Raw genomic sequence first — 11752 nt, forward strand, 5'->3', positions numbered from 1 at the left:
GTAGATCCTCCCCACCAGCTATATTCACTCTCTTCTTTTTTGTGAATCTGGGGATCATATCCAAAGCATTACAACTGCTAAGCATATATTTTACCAATGAACAATATCCCCAGCCCCTCTCCCATTTCTTCACACAACATAGTCATTGTTGTGCTAGCCCAGTGGGTGGAAAGATTGCTTCAATAATATTATGGACAAGGCATATCATCTAGAATTCAATGTTTTCTTCCATTTTGGGCTATCTGCTTGAATAGAATCAAATACAAGAAACAACTGAAACCAGATTTGGACTATGTTAAGGTTGGGGAAGTAGCTCAAGTAGAGTGCCTGTGTAGTGAGCACAAGGCCCTGAGTTCAAATTTCAGGATTGTAAAATTTAATTAATTAATTAACTTAAGAAGTTTTAAACACAAAATTCTAATAAAAAGATGGCATTTTTTTTACTAGATTAAAATGTAAAACTTCTAAGCTACAGAAAACTCTCAAAAAACAAACATGAAGATCGTAGCAAATTTGTAATGCTTTGATAAACTGAGATGAACAGAGATCCCAATCAACGTGAAGAGATATTTGATCAGGTGAGTATGGAGAACTCAGTCCAGAGGAGCAAACACTGAGAATCCCAACAATTTTAGTCATTTCAAATTTTCTCATACATTCCCCCAGCAAGCTGGTTTGCATACTATTTACCTGGATAGTGGCTTCTATTTTTCCATTTTTGATATGAAGACTAACAATGAGTGCTTGAGTGTGTCTAATAAACTCCCTATTGATGTGGAATGTAGAACAGAAGAATAATGTCCTGGCTTTTGTACATCATAGCCTTGCCTACAAAACTCAGTTCAGTTCTACAGCAGCCTTTTAAAGAACAGCCCTGTCTTGTTTCCATTTATTCAAGGTGTTATTCAGAGTGATGGTTTCTCCAGCCATTCCTTAGCAGGTATTCATGTGTTTTGGATTTGGGGAGCACATGGATTGCTCAGCAGTATCCCTGTTGAATATCAAACATCAGCCTCTCTTTGACAGACCATTTTTCTAATTGGTCAAGGTCACCTTGGATTCTGCTCTAGCCTCATAAGGAATTTCCAGCTTTTATACTCTCACCCCACCCTTCATTGTCATAGTTCAATGTTTTATCTTCTGAAAATTTAGTAGGAATTTTCTTATTGCTTTCATTCCAGACCTTGCAAGTTAAAAAAAAAAAAAACTCCAGGAGAAAACCTATGTGGTCTCTGGGACATGCTCTCCCAATCTCCTCACAAAACATTGCTTAGTGCCCTTGCTGTAAGACTCATGTAACAGTGCAGTCCAGGCCTGAGATCATTAATGGAAATGCCTTGCAGAGCCACAAAGCTGTAGTGGAGTCCAGATGTGCCATACATTGATTGCTCCGCTCTTTATTCAAGACCTGCAACTCTGTCACAGAAGGAAATTAAATAAGTTTAACAGAATTGCTCATCATAGAGACAGTGCCTTGGAATCTTTTGTTACCAACTAGCTGGCTTGATTTTTTCCCCCTATCTTCATGCATTAAAACAAAAATAACTCACTATAAAGAACACTTGTCTGACTCTTTGAGCTATGCAGAGATACAGTGGGTTGCCACCACAAGAAATACTTCAGCAGAGCACGAAGAGGAGATTCTTGCCTTGGGCGAGACATTGAGCCGGACTTCCAGCTTTATTTTCAGTATTAAGTTGCTGAAATTTTGTATGTTTCTATTCCCTGGGAGTATGTTTTCTAGCTCCTACCCTCCCCCAAAGTAGTTCTTTTTTGTTTCTTTTTCATTTTTTTCTGCACTCCACAATGAAACTAGCATACCAGAGGATTAGAAATGAACAGAGAAGTTATTGAGCATTTGGTCATTTATCTGTAGCTTTGGAGTAAAGAGTGATCAAGGAGTGACTGTTTTCCTTCCTTTATCTAATTCTCCTAGATTGGGTAAATTAAACTTGTGGGAGATTGACTTACGAATGTAGAGTTCTAGGAAATCATAAATGCTGAATAAATGGCTGGCAAGAACATTGACCATCACATAGTTCTTTCATGGAAGAATGTAAGCCACTTACTCACTGCAAGACTTTCATAGCATAAACATTGATGCTTTTCATCAGTAAGATCTACTTCAAAGTTCCAATAAATATGAAAGATGGCAAGCAGAAACCTTCTAATAAGAGCCAATTACAGAAATTAATTTGTTTTCTGAATTATGAACTCACATTAAAATAGATCAGTACTTGTTTTCCCTCCTTGTGACAATCTTTGAGAAAACATACCATCCCCTGATACACTGGCCAGCTGAAGCCCTGACTCGATTAATAGTGAGTTGCTAAGGATTTCACCCAGCTGAAAACCTCACTTGACTGGTGAAGCTATACAATGAAATCATTGTTAATCCCTCTTTCTCCATGCAGTGGAATATATTTCAAATTGATGCTTTAAACATGGTTTAAACCAAAGTGGAAGATGTGAATGTAATGGCTTTGTTCAATGCCTACATCTTATGATAGAAAAATGTCATTTGTCAAGGGAGCCTCAGACTGAGGGAATGTGCTTCTGTCGTAGGATCTGGGAAGAGCAAGACTATGACTACTCAGATCACGCATGTAATTCCCTACTCATGCCTATGTTATAGCAAATGATTGACATCTCTACCTAAATAACCTGTTGCCTAATATAATCTCCATATAACCTGAAAATGAAGCATGTCTATAAACTTTAGATCAAAACCAAAGTTAGTCTTACATCACACCAGCTGAGTATGCAAGGGAAAACTAACACTATAATGGTGATGAAATGCCCTATTCCCAAAATAAATTTGCTTCTCATTGTTCTTGTCTAGAGAAGCCTTACTTGTACATGAATAGAAAGTCAGGGTTGTACATACAAATAGTTGACCCAAGGGACATAGTGAAAAATACCCAGGGTACTTTTCGACACCTTGCACCAGGAAGACAAAGATCTAACTGAAAATAAGTCTGCTTAACTGTTTGGAATCTTGAAATTTGGGTGATATTTCACTAAGGAATGAGAGAGTGGGAAGAAAAGAAGAACAACATCAATCAACATGCAGAGACACAGTGCTATCTTGCCAGTTCTAGTTTAGAAGAAGAAAGTTTGGGAAGGGAAATAAGTTTCTTTTCATAGATCAGCTAAATGTTTTCTGCGTGTTTTCCACCACATGCTATTCTTCTGTGTTGGATTCAGTTCCTTTCAAGGGAGCATCCCTTAAAAGAAGGATTGTGTTATCAGTAGCCTGTTGAGGAATGATCCTACTAAGCACTGATAAAGAAATGAGCACAAGAGACAGCAAAGGAAAGAAAATTATTCAAGTTTTGCTTATCAAACCAGTTACCATCATGGCCCATTGGAGCTCAGTCCCTTCAGAGAGACAGTGCTGAATATCCCTGAAAGTTATCCCAAGGAAACCATAGTGAATGTCTACTGACTGACCATTTTTCAATGTTTGTGGCTGTTTTCATAAACATTACCACTGGAGCACTTCTGGCTTGCTTTGCTAAGCAGGCAAAGCCTGTTGCCTTAGCAAGAAAAACACATTCAGCTTATAGAAATGAATGCTGAGTAAACATGTGCTGACACTAATTCTGAGATTTGGCCTAAAATCTCTAAGCCTATTGATTTCTGTTACCTAGACTATAGGATAGTTTTTAGACAGTGCAATTGTGTACTTTTCATAATGTTCATGAAAAGATAATGTGTGTGCTCTAATTTATCAATAGATGTGTTGAAATGTATTAAAGTATCACTCATTAACTATGTGAGAACCTTGCTACATCTCAAATATAATAATTCTTTGGTCAGTATCAAGGTCAACACTCTCATGCAATTATCCTCCCTTCTAAGATGGTAATCACAAACCAACTTCTGTATTTCAGCCTAGTCCAGTTTCATCTTAACCCATTTACTACTCTTCATTGGCCTCAAGGCATTACCTACTCTTACTTGTCCTCTGTCATTAGAAAACATCATTGATCCAATCCAGAAGAGAAACGCTGTCCTCCCTACCCACTGCCATAACCTCTATTAGTTCAATAATATCATGTACATACGGAGCATTTATCCTTAGTGTTTAAAGCATTTTTGTATCTATTATTCATCAAATCCTTATAATAATATAAGCCCAGTATGGTATTATTCTAATTTTGCTGATGGGTACCTGAGGCCCAGAAAAAGTGAAGTCAGCTAGAGGCAGAATTAATATTTGAAGGTGGGCAACCTAATTCAATATCTATGTGTTCATTTGTGAGCTGTTGGAAACATTGTAGTTCTATTCCCAGTTACTATATTGATTATTGTTTTATTCTAAACCAATTTAGCGTCCATTAAAAATAAGGGCTAGGGGTGAAATTCAGTGGCCCAGTGCTTGCCTAGAGTATACGAGGCCTCAGGCTCCATCCCCAGCAAAAGCAAATAAATAAACTAACAATAATAAAATGTCTCCAATAACAGTACAAAGGGTTTGACTGAATCTTTCAAAAGATTAAATTTGAGAGTGTTGCTTTGCTCTGCTTTATAAAAATAGATTTAATCTTTCAGCTACATAAAATGAAACAAAAGTGGGTAATACATAGCAATTGCTGTAAGACCTACTTAGAAGAACAATGATGTGGGGGATGGGAAGATGGCTCAGTGGTAGAGTGCTTGCCTCCTCCCATGCATGAGGCCCTGGGTTTGATTCCTCAGCACCACATAAACAGAAAAGGCCAGAAGTGGTACTGTAGCTCAAGTGGTAGAGCACTGGCCTTGAGCTGAAGAATTCAGAGACAGTGCCTAGGCCCAGAGTTGAAGCCCCATGACAAAAAAAAAAACAATGATGTATGACCACTTTCAATTATACACCTTCTATGTCCATAAATGAAAAGTATTTCTCAGATATTATGGGCACTGAAAGATGACCACAAGGTAGCCCAGTGTGTGGCTACCTTGAAGTATCAACATCTTCATCTTTTTTTTCTCATTTATTTATTTACTTTTATTGTAAAGGTGATGTACAGAGGTGTTACAGTTACATGAGTAATTAGTACATTTCTTTTTTAATAGTGTCACCTCTTCCTTTTTCTCCCAGTTTTCCCCAACCCTCCTCCCCCACAAGTTGTACAGCTCATTTTCAATGTAGTGTCTAGTGAGTATCACTGCTGCATTACCACAGAAATGGTGGGACAAAGGGTGAACCATTGAGCCCCTACATTTCTCCAGGCCTTTCATGGTGAAGAGGACCCAGCCTTTTCTTTCCAGGTTACTCTGATCACCATAGAATGAACCAGGCATGAATGACCAGCAGTCCTGTCCATTCTAAAGAGGGAGTACACTCTTAGGTTTCAGGCTAAGCTCTGCTTTTCTCCATATCCCTTATATTAAAAACAGATGAAGAATCAAGTAGTAATGGGTTCAAATCTCACTGGTCTCACCACTTAGTTGATCTGAGTCTGTTTTCCTACTTCTGTAATTGAGGATAATGGCAAGATCAACCTTATTAGGTTGTCCTAAAGATTTAGTGAACTATTGAGGATAAAGTATTCAAACATTTAGTGAACTATTGTGTATAAAGTATTTGAGGCATGTGGTCAGCAAGTTAGTGATGTTTACTAGCTGGCATTATGTAACTCTGAAAGAGTAGTTAAATGTCCAAAGGAGTGAAATCAGAGACTCTGGGGTGTACTTACAAGTTGTGTTAGGTAACCTTCTTAACCATACAAAGCCTTGGTTTTCTTGCCTGAACAATAGGTTTGATAACAATTATTGTAAAGGTCAAAGAAGATAACATAGGTTGAATTGACTACCATCATAATTGGCATAGAGGTGTCAATTCTAGTGGTGGATTTTTTTCCCCTGAATTTTCATTTCTTCTCTTCACCTCATCATGACAACTATCTGTAGGCAATCACCCACATACTATGCACTCTTAATTATTATTCATGGGGTTGATATAGATAAGTTTGAGGAGAGGGGATGACTTGTACCCATGAATGGATTCCAATTTCTATCATAGATAAGCAATTGTGTGTAGTGTTAAAACAACAAATTGGGGGACAACATTTCCTAGGGTTTTTAGCTCTGTCACTGTATGACCATGAACTAGTTCCTTATCTCTCTCTGCCTCTGTTTCCCTAGCTGTAAAATAGAGCTTAAGGAAAAACACAATATGTACTTTGTAAGGTTATTGTGGAATAACCTTAATGAATGAATACACCATTGCTACTACTTTAGACTACAGTACTTGGTGCTTGGAGAATAAAGCCAATCACTGGGGCTGAGCAATTAACAGTCTGGTGACCACTAGCTATCTCCCTCCCACAGGTATTGTGACATGAATTGGAACTTGCAGAACTGCAAGTGGAGGTAAAAATGCTGCTGTTGTAAGAGATTTTCATCTTGTGTCCAAAATTCCAGATTTGAATCCTGCTCATGTTACTTGCTACTGTACAGCCAAGTGAGATTCATTTACCTTCAGGGAATCTTACATTTTTCCATCAGAAGAAAATGGGCATAAATTGGTTTTCTGTTACAAGTATTTTGTGAAGAACACAAAAGGAATTCCCAGAAAAGTGCCTGACAAATCAATAAGCAATACACCAATAAACATTTTTCACAAAAATATGCATGTTCTCATCTGTTCCATTGGGGGAAAAATGTGTTTTTACCTTCAGGCTTTGAAGGACCATCTGCTTAAGTCTGGAAGGTGAGAGATCTGGGCCTGGAGTGGTGGGAACTTATTGAAATTCCCAAGTTCCTATTTGAACCTGGTGCCAGTGACCTAACAAGCACGCTCACACTTAAACTTGGGTGGTTGCAAATGTAGGTGGGGTCACTAATCAACCAGGTGGCTACCCGCTGCCCAGAGCATAAGTAATTAAGTATAAGGACCATTTTTATCCAGAGGGTTTGCTATTTCATAGGCAATTACTCGGGCAGCTTCACCCCACTTTGAACTTTGTGGGAAGTAAGGCCAGCATATGCATCTGCAGCCTCAATAGCTTCCCTGGAGCTCCTGCCATCAACCCTATTCATCTCTTTCTAAAGAAGCCTCAGCATCCACCTGCCTTTCAGTATTTAACTCCTTCATTTAGAAAGAAACAGCAGGAAATTTAAACCAAGAGCTATTTTTATCTTTAGAATGGCAAAAAGCAATTTGAACACTATATCCACCTCGTAATCTGCATGTCTGCAATCTGCTATATTTTAAAATATCGACATCAAGAATGAATGTGTTCTGAGACATTCATATGGCTCCTTAATGTAATTTGTCCCTAATTAGAATAGTGCCCTGTTAAACAACAAGACATTTAATGTTCTTATTCCCCAAAGCAAATAGACATTTTGCGCAAGACCAGTTGTAGCTTAGCTTTACCAAATAAAATACCGTTTTCTATTAGCTTATTTGAAAAGAGACTATTCTTAAAATGCTTAATTAGGCCTCTAACATTAAAGAAGCCCTAAGGTGAAGACATAGTCTTGAATTTACCCATGCAATGAGAAGGAAGGAGGGGAGCGAAAAGAAATGATGTAAGGGAGGTAAGATATAAATGACACCCAGGTACTTTATTCCTATTGGTGGAATCTTAACTCTTTGACACCACACACACACACACACACACACACACACACACACACACACACACACACACACACACACACACACACACATACCTCTTCAGTTGCTTATATTACTTCCCTGAATTCTTCCCCACAATTCAAGCCAAGAGAACACTTCCTGTTTATTCTTGTATCATTGCTCTCAGATCAACCTTCTGAGGCCCTCTGGAGACTAGAAATGGCTTTCAAGAGACAAAACTTGAAGCAGCTAGGGAGAACCATATCATACCTGCCTTCAAAGCTTAGTTGCAGGCATTTCGTCCTTGACACCTTTCCTGCTTGCTCCCTACAATGTTAATCCATATAAAATTTCCCAAAATGGACTCTGCATACAAATTCCTTAAGGATTATTCAAATGTAGGCTCTGATTCAGTAGGCCTGGGCTATATTAAACTCTCAGTTGATGACTGTTAAATGATGAATGTTGATCCATGGACCACACTTTTAAGAGGACAGGAAACATATTGGGCGCCAGTGGCTCATGCTTGTAATCCTAGCTACTCAGGAGTCAGAGATCTGAAGATCAAGGCTCAAAGCCAGCCCAGACATGACAGTCCATGAACCTCTTTTGGTTGTTGTTGTTGTCTTGATATATTTATTGATTTCAGTGTTTTCTGAAAAACCTCAGTTATCTGTGAGGATCAATTTTCATGTATGCATGCAAATATTAATAATGCGCCTAATTAGTGCAACAAGAGAGCATATTCCTGTTTTGTTGCTTGTTTTGCTTAGTACTTTAAAAAAAACACGCAAAACTCTTGAATTCAGCATTCAACTGTCAAAGAAAGAATAACAGCAGGGCACATAAGGAAGGTTTGAGTGAAATTGTAAGCACTGGCTGACACAAACAGTAGACATGGGTTTATATACTCTATGACCTTTTTATTAAAAGCTCTTCTCAGCCAGAGTCTTCCAAATAAATTACTCACTTATACCAACATGATTTAGGTTGAATCTACACAAGGAATGGCGGTGTGTTCTTTAGGGATTTAACTAAGAACTCAAAAACTATCCAAATTGCAATCCAGGTCTTTGGGAAGTGAGAAGCTTGTACTATGCAACTGTGGGACCTCTCTGTGTCATTGTTATTTTGGACAATCATATCTCTTTCCTTGGATTTATGCAGCAATAAAATGTGTAGGGTACAAACAGGAAAGCATGTCAGCCAGTTAAGGATTTGACAATGAAGTGTCTTTTTCTTCTCTTGATCTGAAAACTTGCATGGAGAAATTAAACCAAGTAAAGTAACAAAACGTATAGGACTTAGAAGTGTCAAATGAAAACCAGAATGAAATCAGGTATCCACTAATATGCTCACACAGTGCAGACTCAATGGTCTTGTATGAAAAATTAAGAATGGTTTCTAAAGGGATGGGGAAAACATCCACTAATCTTTAAAAAATGTAAACAGAGGGCAGCCGACATGCTTTGCACTCCAAAAGTATGGGAGCAGTCAGTCTCAATGTGATCAAGGCGAATGTAGAATGGAGATCTTCTAAACACAGCTAGGATTCCGCAAATCTTAAACACTAAAATCACAATTGCATTTTGAAAGAAATTACATAAAAACCAAACAGGAATTTTGACAGTTTTTTTTTCATTTTAAGGTAATCTTAATACTATTAAATTCAGACATTTGCTGACTTAAATACCCACTGCTATGTATCTAAAACACACAATGCATACATATAAGTATCTATTCTGTCCACATATCAGTGCCCATTCATATTATGGTTTGGAAATGAGCAGAATAGATTTCCCTTAAACTGCAAGTCAGTAGGTGCTTCTTGACAGTTAACTTTTCATAAAAATAGTAATTAACAATGGTCTTTATGTGTTAACTCACAAGGAAATACCCTCAAAACTTCATTTCGCTAAAGTTTCTGTACTAAAATGAAGAAAAACTGAACTACACAAATATTGGGCAAAAATTCCTTAATTTTTCATTCCTGGTACCACTATCCCAATTTACAGGGCAATCTACCTGATGGGATTAAAAGAAAAAAGAAGACAAAGCTACAAGAGATGAAAGACCTCAAGAATATGTGTGTGTGTGTGTGTGTGTGTGTGTGTGTGTGTGTGTGTGTGTGTGTGTATAATTGACCCTATATTCCATTCATCAATAGCTGGACTTCTAGCAAACTATGACTATGACAGTCCTGAACAAGAAGGGTTTCCTGTTTAGGCTGCAGTAACTTTTCTAACTATGGATCATTGTTCCTTCTGTGGCAGATTTTTACAGGTCCTCTAATGTTTTGGAACAACTGTCTCAAAGTAACCTGAAGCTTTCCTAACACCACCACTCTCTCTCCTGCTAAGAACTGTAGCCCTTTATCTGTTGTTTTTAAAGCTTTCTGCTACCATATCCACCACTTCCACAATCAGATCCATAACCACCACCATATGGATGGCCAGAGCTTCTTCCACAAAAACTGTCTCCCCCACTTCATGGGTCCATAATTTGATTTCTATTATCCACTGTAATTTCCAAAATCATTATACTTCCCACCACCATAATTACTGCCACCAAAATTTTCTCATTCATTGTAACTATCATAGCCTCCACCACTACCATATCCACCATCTTGGTTTCCATATCCTGGCTCACACCCACCATAGCTTCTTCTACTACTATAACCAGGACCACAACCATAATTGCCATCATCACTTCCAACCCATTGTATCCATCATCACCTCCCCCACAGCTACTTCTACTGCCACTAAACCTCCACTACCATAGCCTCCTCATCCAATAAAGTTTCTACCACGACCAAAATTACCTCCACCACCTCCAAAGTTTCCTCCACAACCAGAGAGTTGCCAGATCCACCTCCACAACCTCTGAGTGATCCAGCTGGCTGCATCTCTAGTTTAGAAAGGGCCTTTTTTACTTGACAATTGTGCCCATTAATAGTGTGGTATTTCTGAACAACAATGTTATCAACTGTATCATGATCATCAAAAGTTATAAAACCCAATCGTCTATTTTCCCCTCTGCCTGCCTTCTATAACTTCTATGGTTACAATCTCGTCATATTTTTCAAAATAGTCTCTCAAATTATATTCTTCTGTGTCTTTTTAACCCCACCAACAAAAATTTTCTTTGCTGCTAAATGGGCTCCTGGCTTCACAGAATTCTCTAGAAACTGCTCTCTTAGGTCCCATCAACCTTTTGGGGTAGAGCATGTGTTGCCGCCCACATCTAACTCTTCAACACAAGAGTTAGTCACAAAACTGAAGCCCCTGAAACATTTTGTCTGAGGATCTCTCATTACCACACAGTCTGTGAGTGTGCCCCATTTCTCACAATGTTCTCTTAACTATCATCTGTAGTTTCAAAGCTCAGACCACCAATAAACACCTTCCTCAGGTGCTCTGGTTCTTTTGGATCCTGGTCCTCTTTCTCCCACTGGAGACAGTAGAATCCGGCCAGAGTCAGGCTGGGGGTAGGGATGGGGTTGGGAGTGATTTTACCTCCATTTTGAGACCCGCCCATGAGACTTTTTTTCTTTTTCTTTTTTTTTTTTGTAGGTCATGGGGCTTGAACTCTGGGCCTGGGCGCTGTCACTCAGCATTTCAGCTCAAGGCTAGTGCTCTACCACTTGAGCCACAGCGCACCTTCCGGTTTTCTGGTGGTTTATTGGAGATAAAGAGTTTCACGGATTTTCCTACCCTGGCTGGCTTTGTACCTTGATCCTCAGATCTCAGCCTCCTGAGTAGCTAGGATTACAGGAGTGAGACACCTGCGCCCAGCCCAAGAGACTCTTGACAGCAATTAACCACCCAAAAATAAAAAGCTGAAAGTAGAGCTGTGGTTAAAGTGGTAGAACACTAGCTTTCAGCGGAAAAGTTAAGTACTAAGGCTTTGATTTCAAGCCCAAAACTGGCACCAAAAACAAGTACATGACACAGTTCAGCAGTCAATCCTACTCTGTTTTCTCTCCTCATATAAATTTTCATTATCTGAAGCCAGGGACCCTGTCTAATCTTCCTTATGAGTTATGACCTCAACATGCTGACATCATAATGGGGCTCCTTAAATGCATCTAGACTAACTGATGAATTGTTATAAGAAGAGTTTTTTTTAATTTTTATTTATTTTTTATTGTTAAAATACTGTACAGAGGGGTTATAATTA

The 11752-nt window shown here is 38.6% G+C and overlaps 1 pseudogene; it reads right to left on the minus strand.

Moving 5' to 3' along the window:
- Nucleotides 1-9928: 9928 nt before the first annotated feature.
- Nucleotides 9929-11110, minus strand: LOC105992859 (annotated as a pseudogene).
- Between the last annotated feature and the right edge of the window lie 642 nt (nucleotides 11111-11752).

The sequence above is a fragment of the Dipodomys ordii genome, unplaced genomic scaffold (assembly GCF_000151885.1).
Source record: "Dipodomys ordii isolate 6190 unplaced genomic scaffold, Dord_2.0 Scaffold89, whole genome shotgun sequence".
NCBI classification, from domain to species: domain Eukaryota; kingdom Metazoa; phylum Chordata; class Mammalia; order Rodentia; family Heteromyidae; genus Dipodomys; species Dipodomys ordii.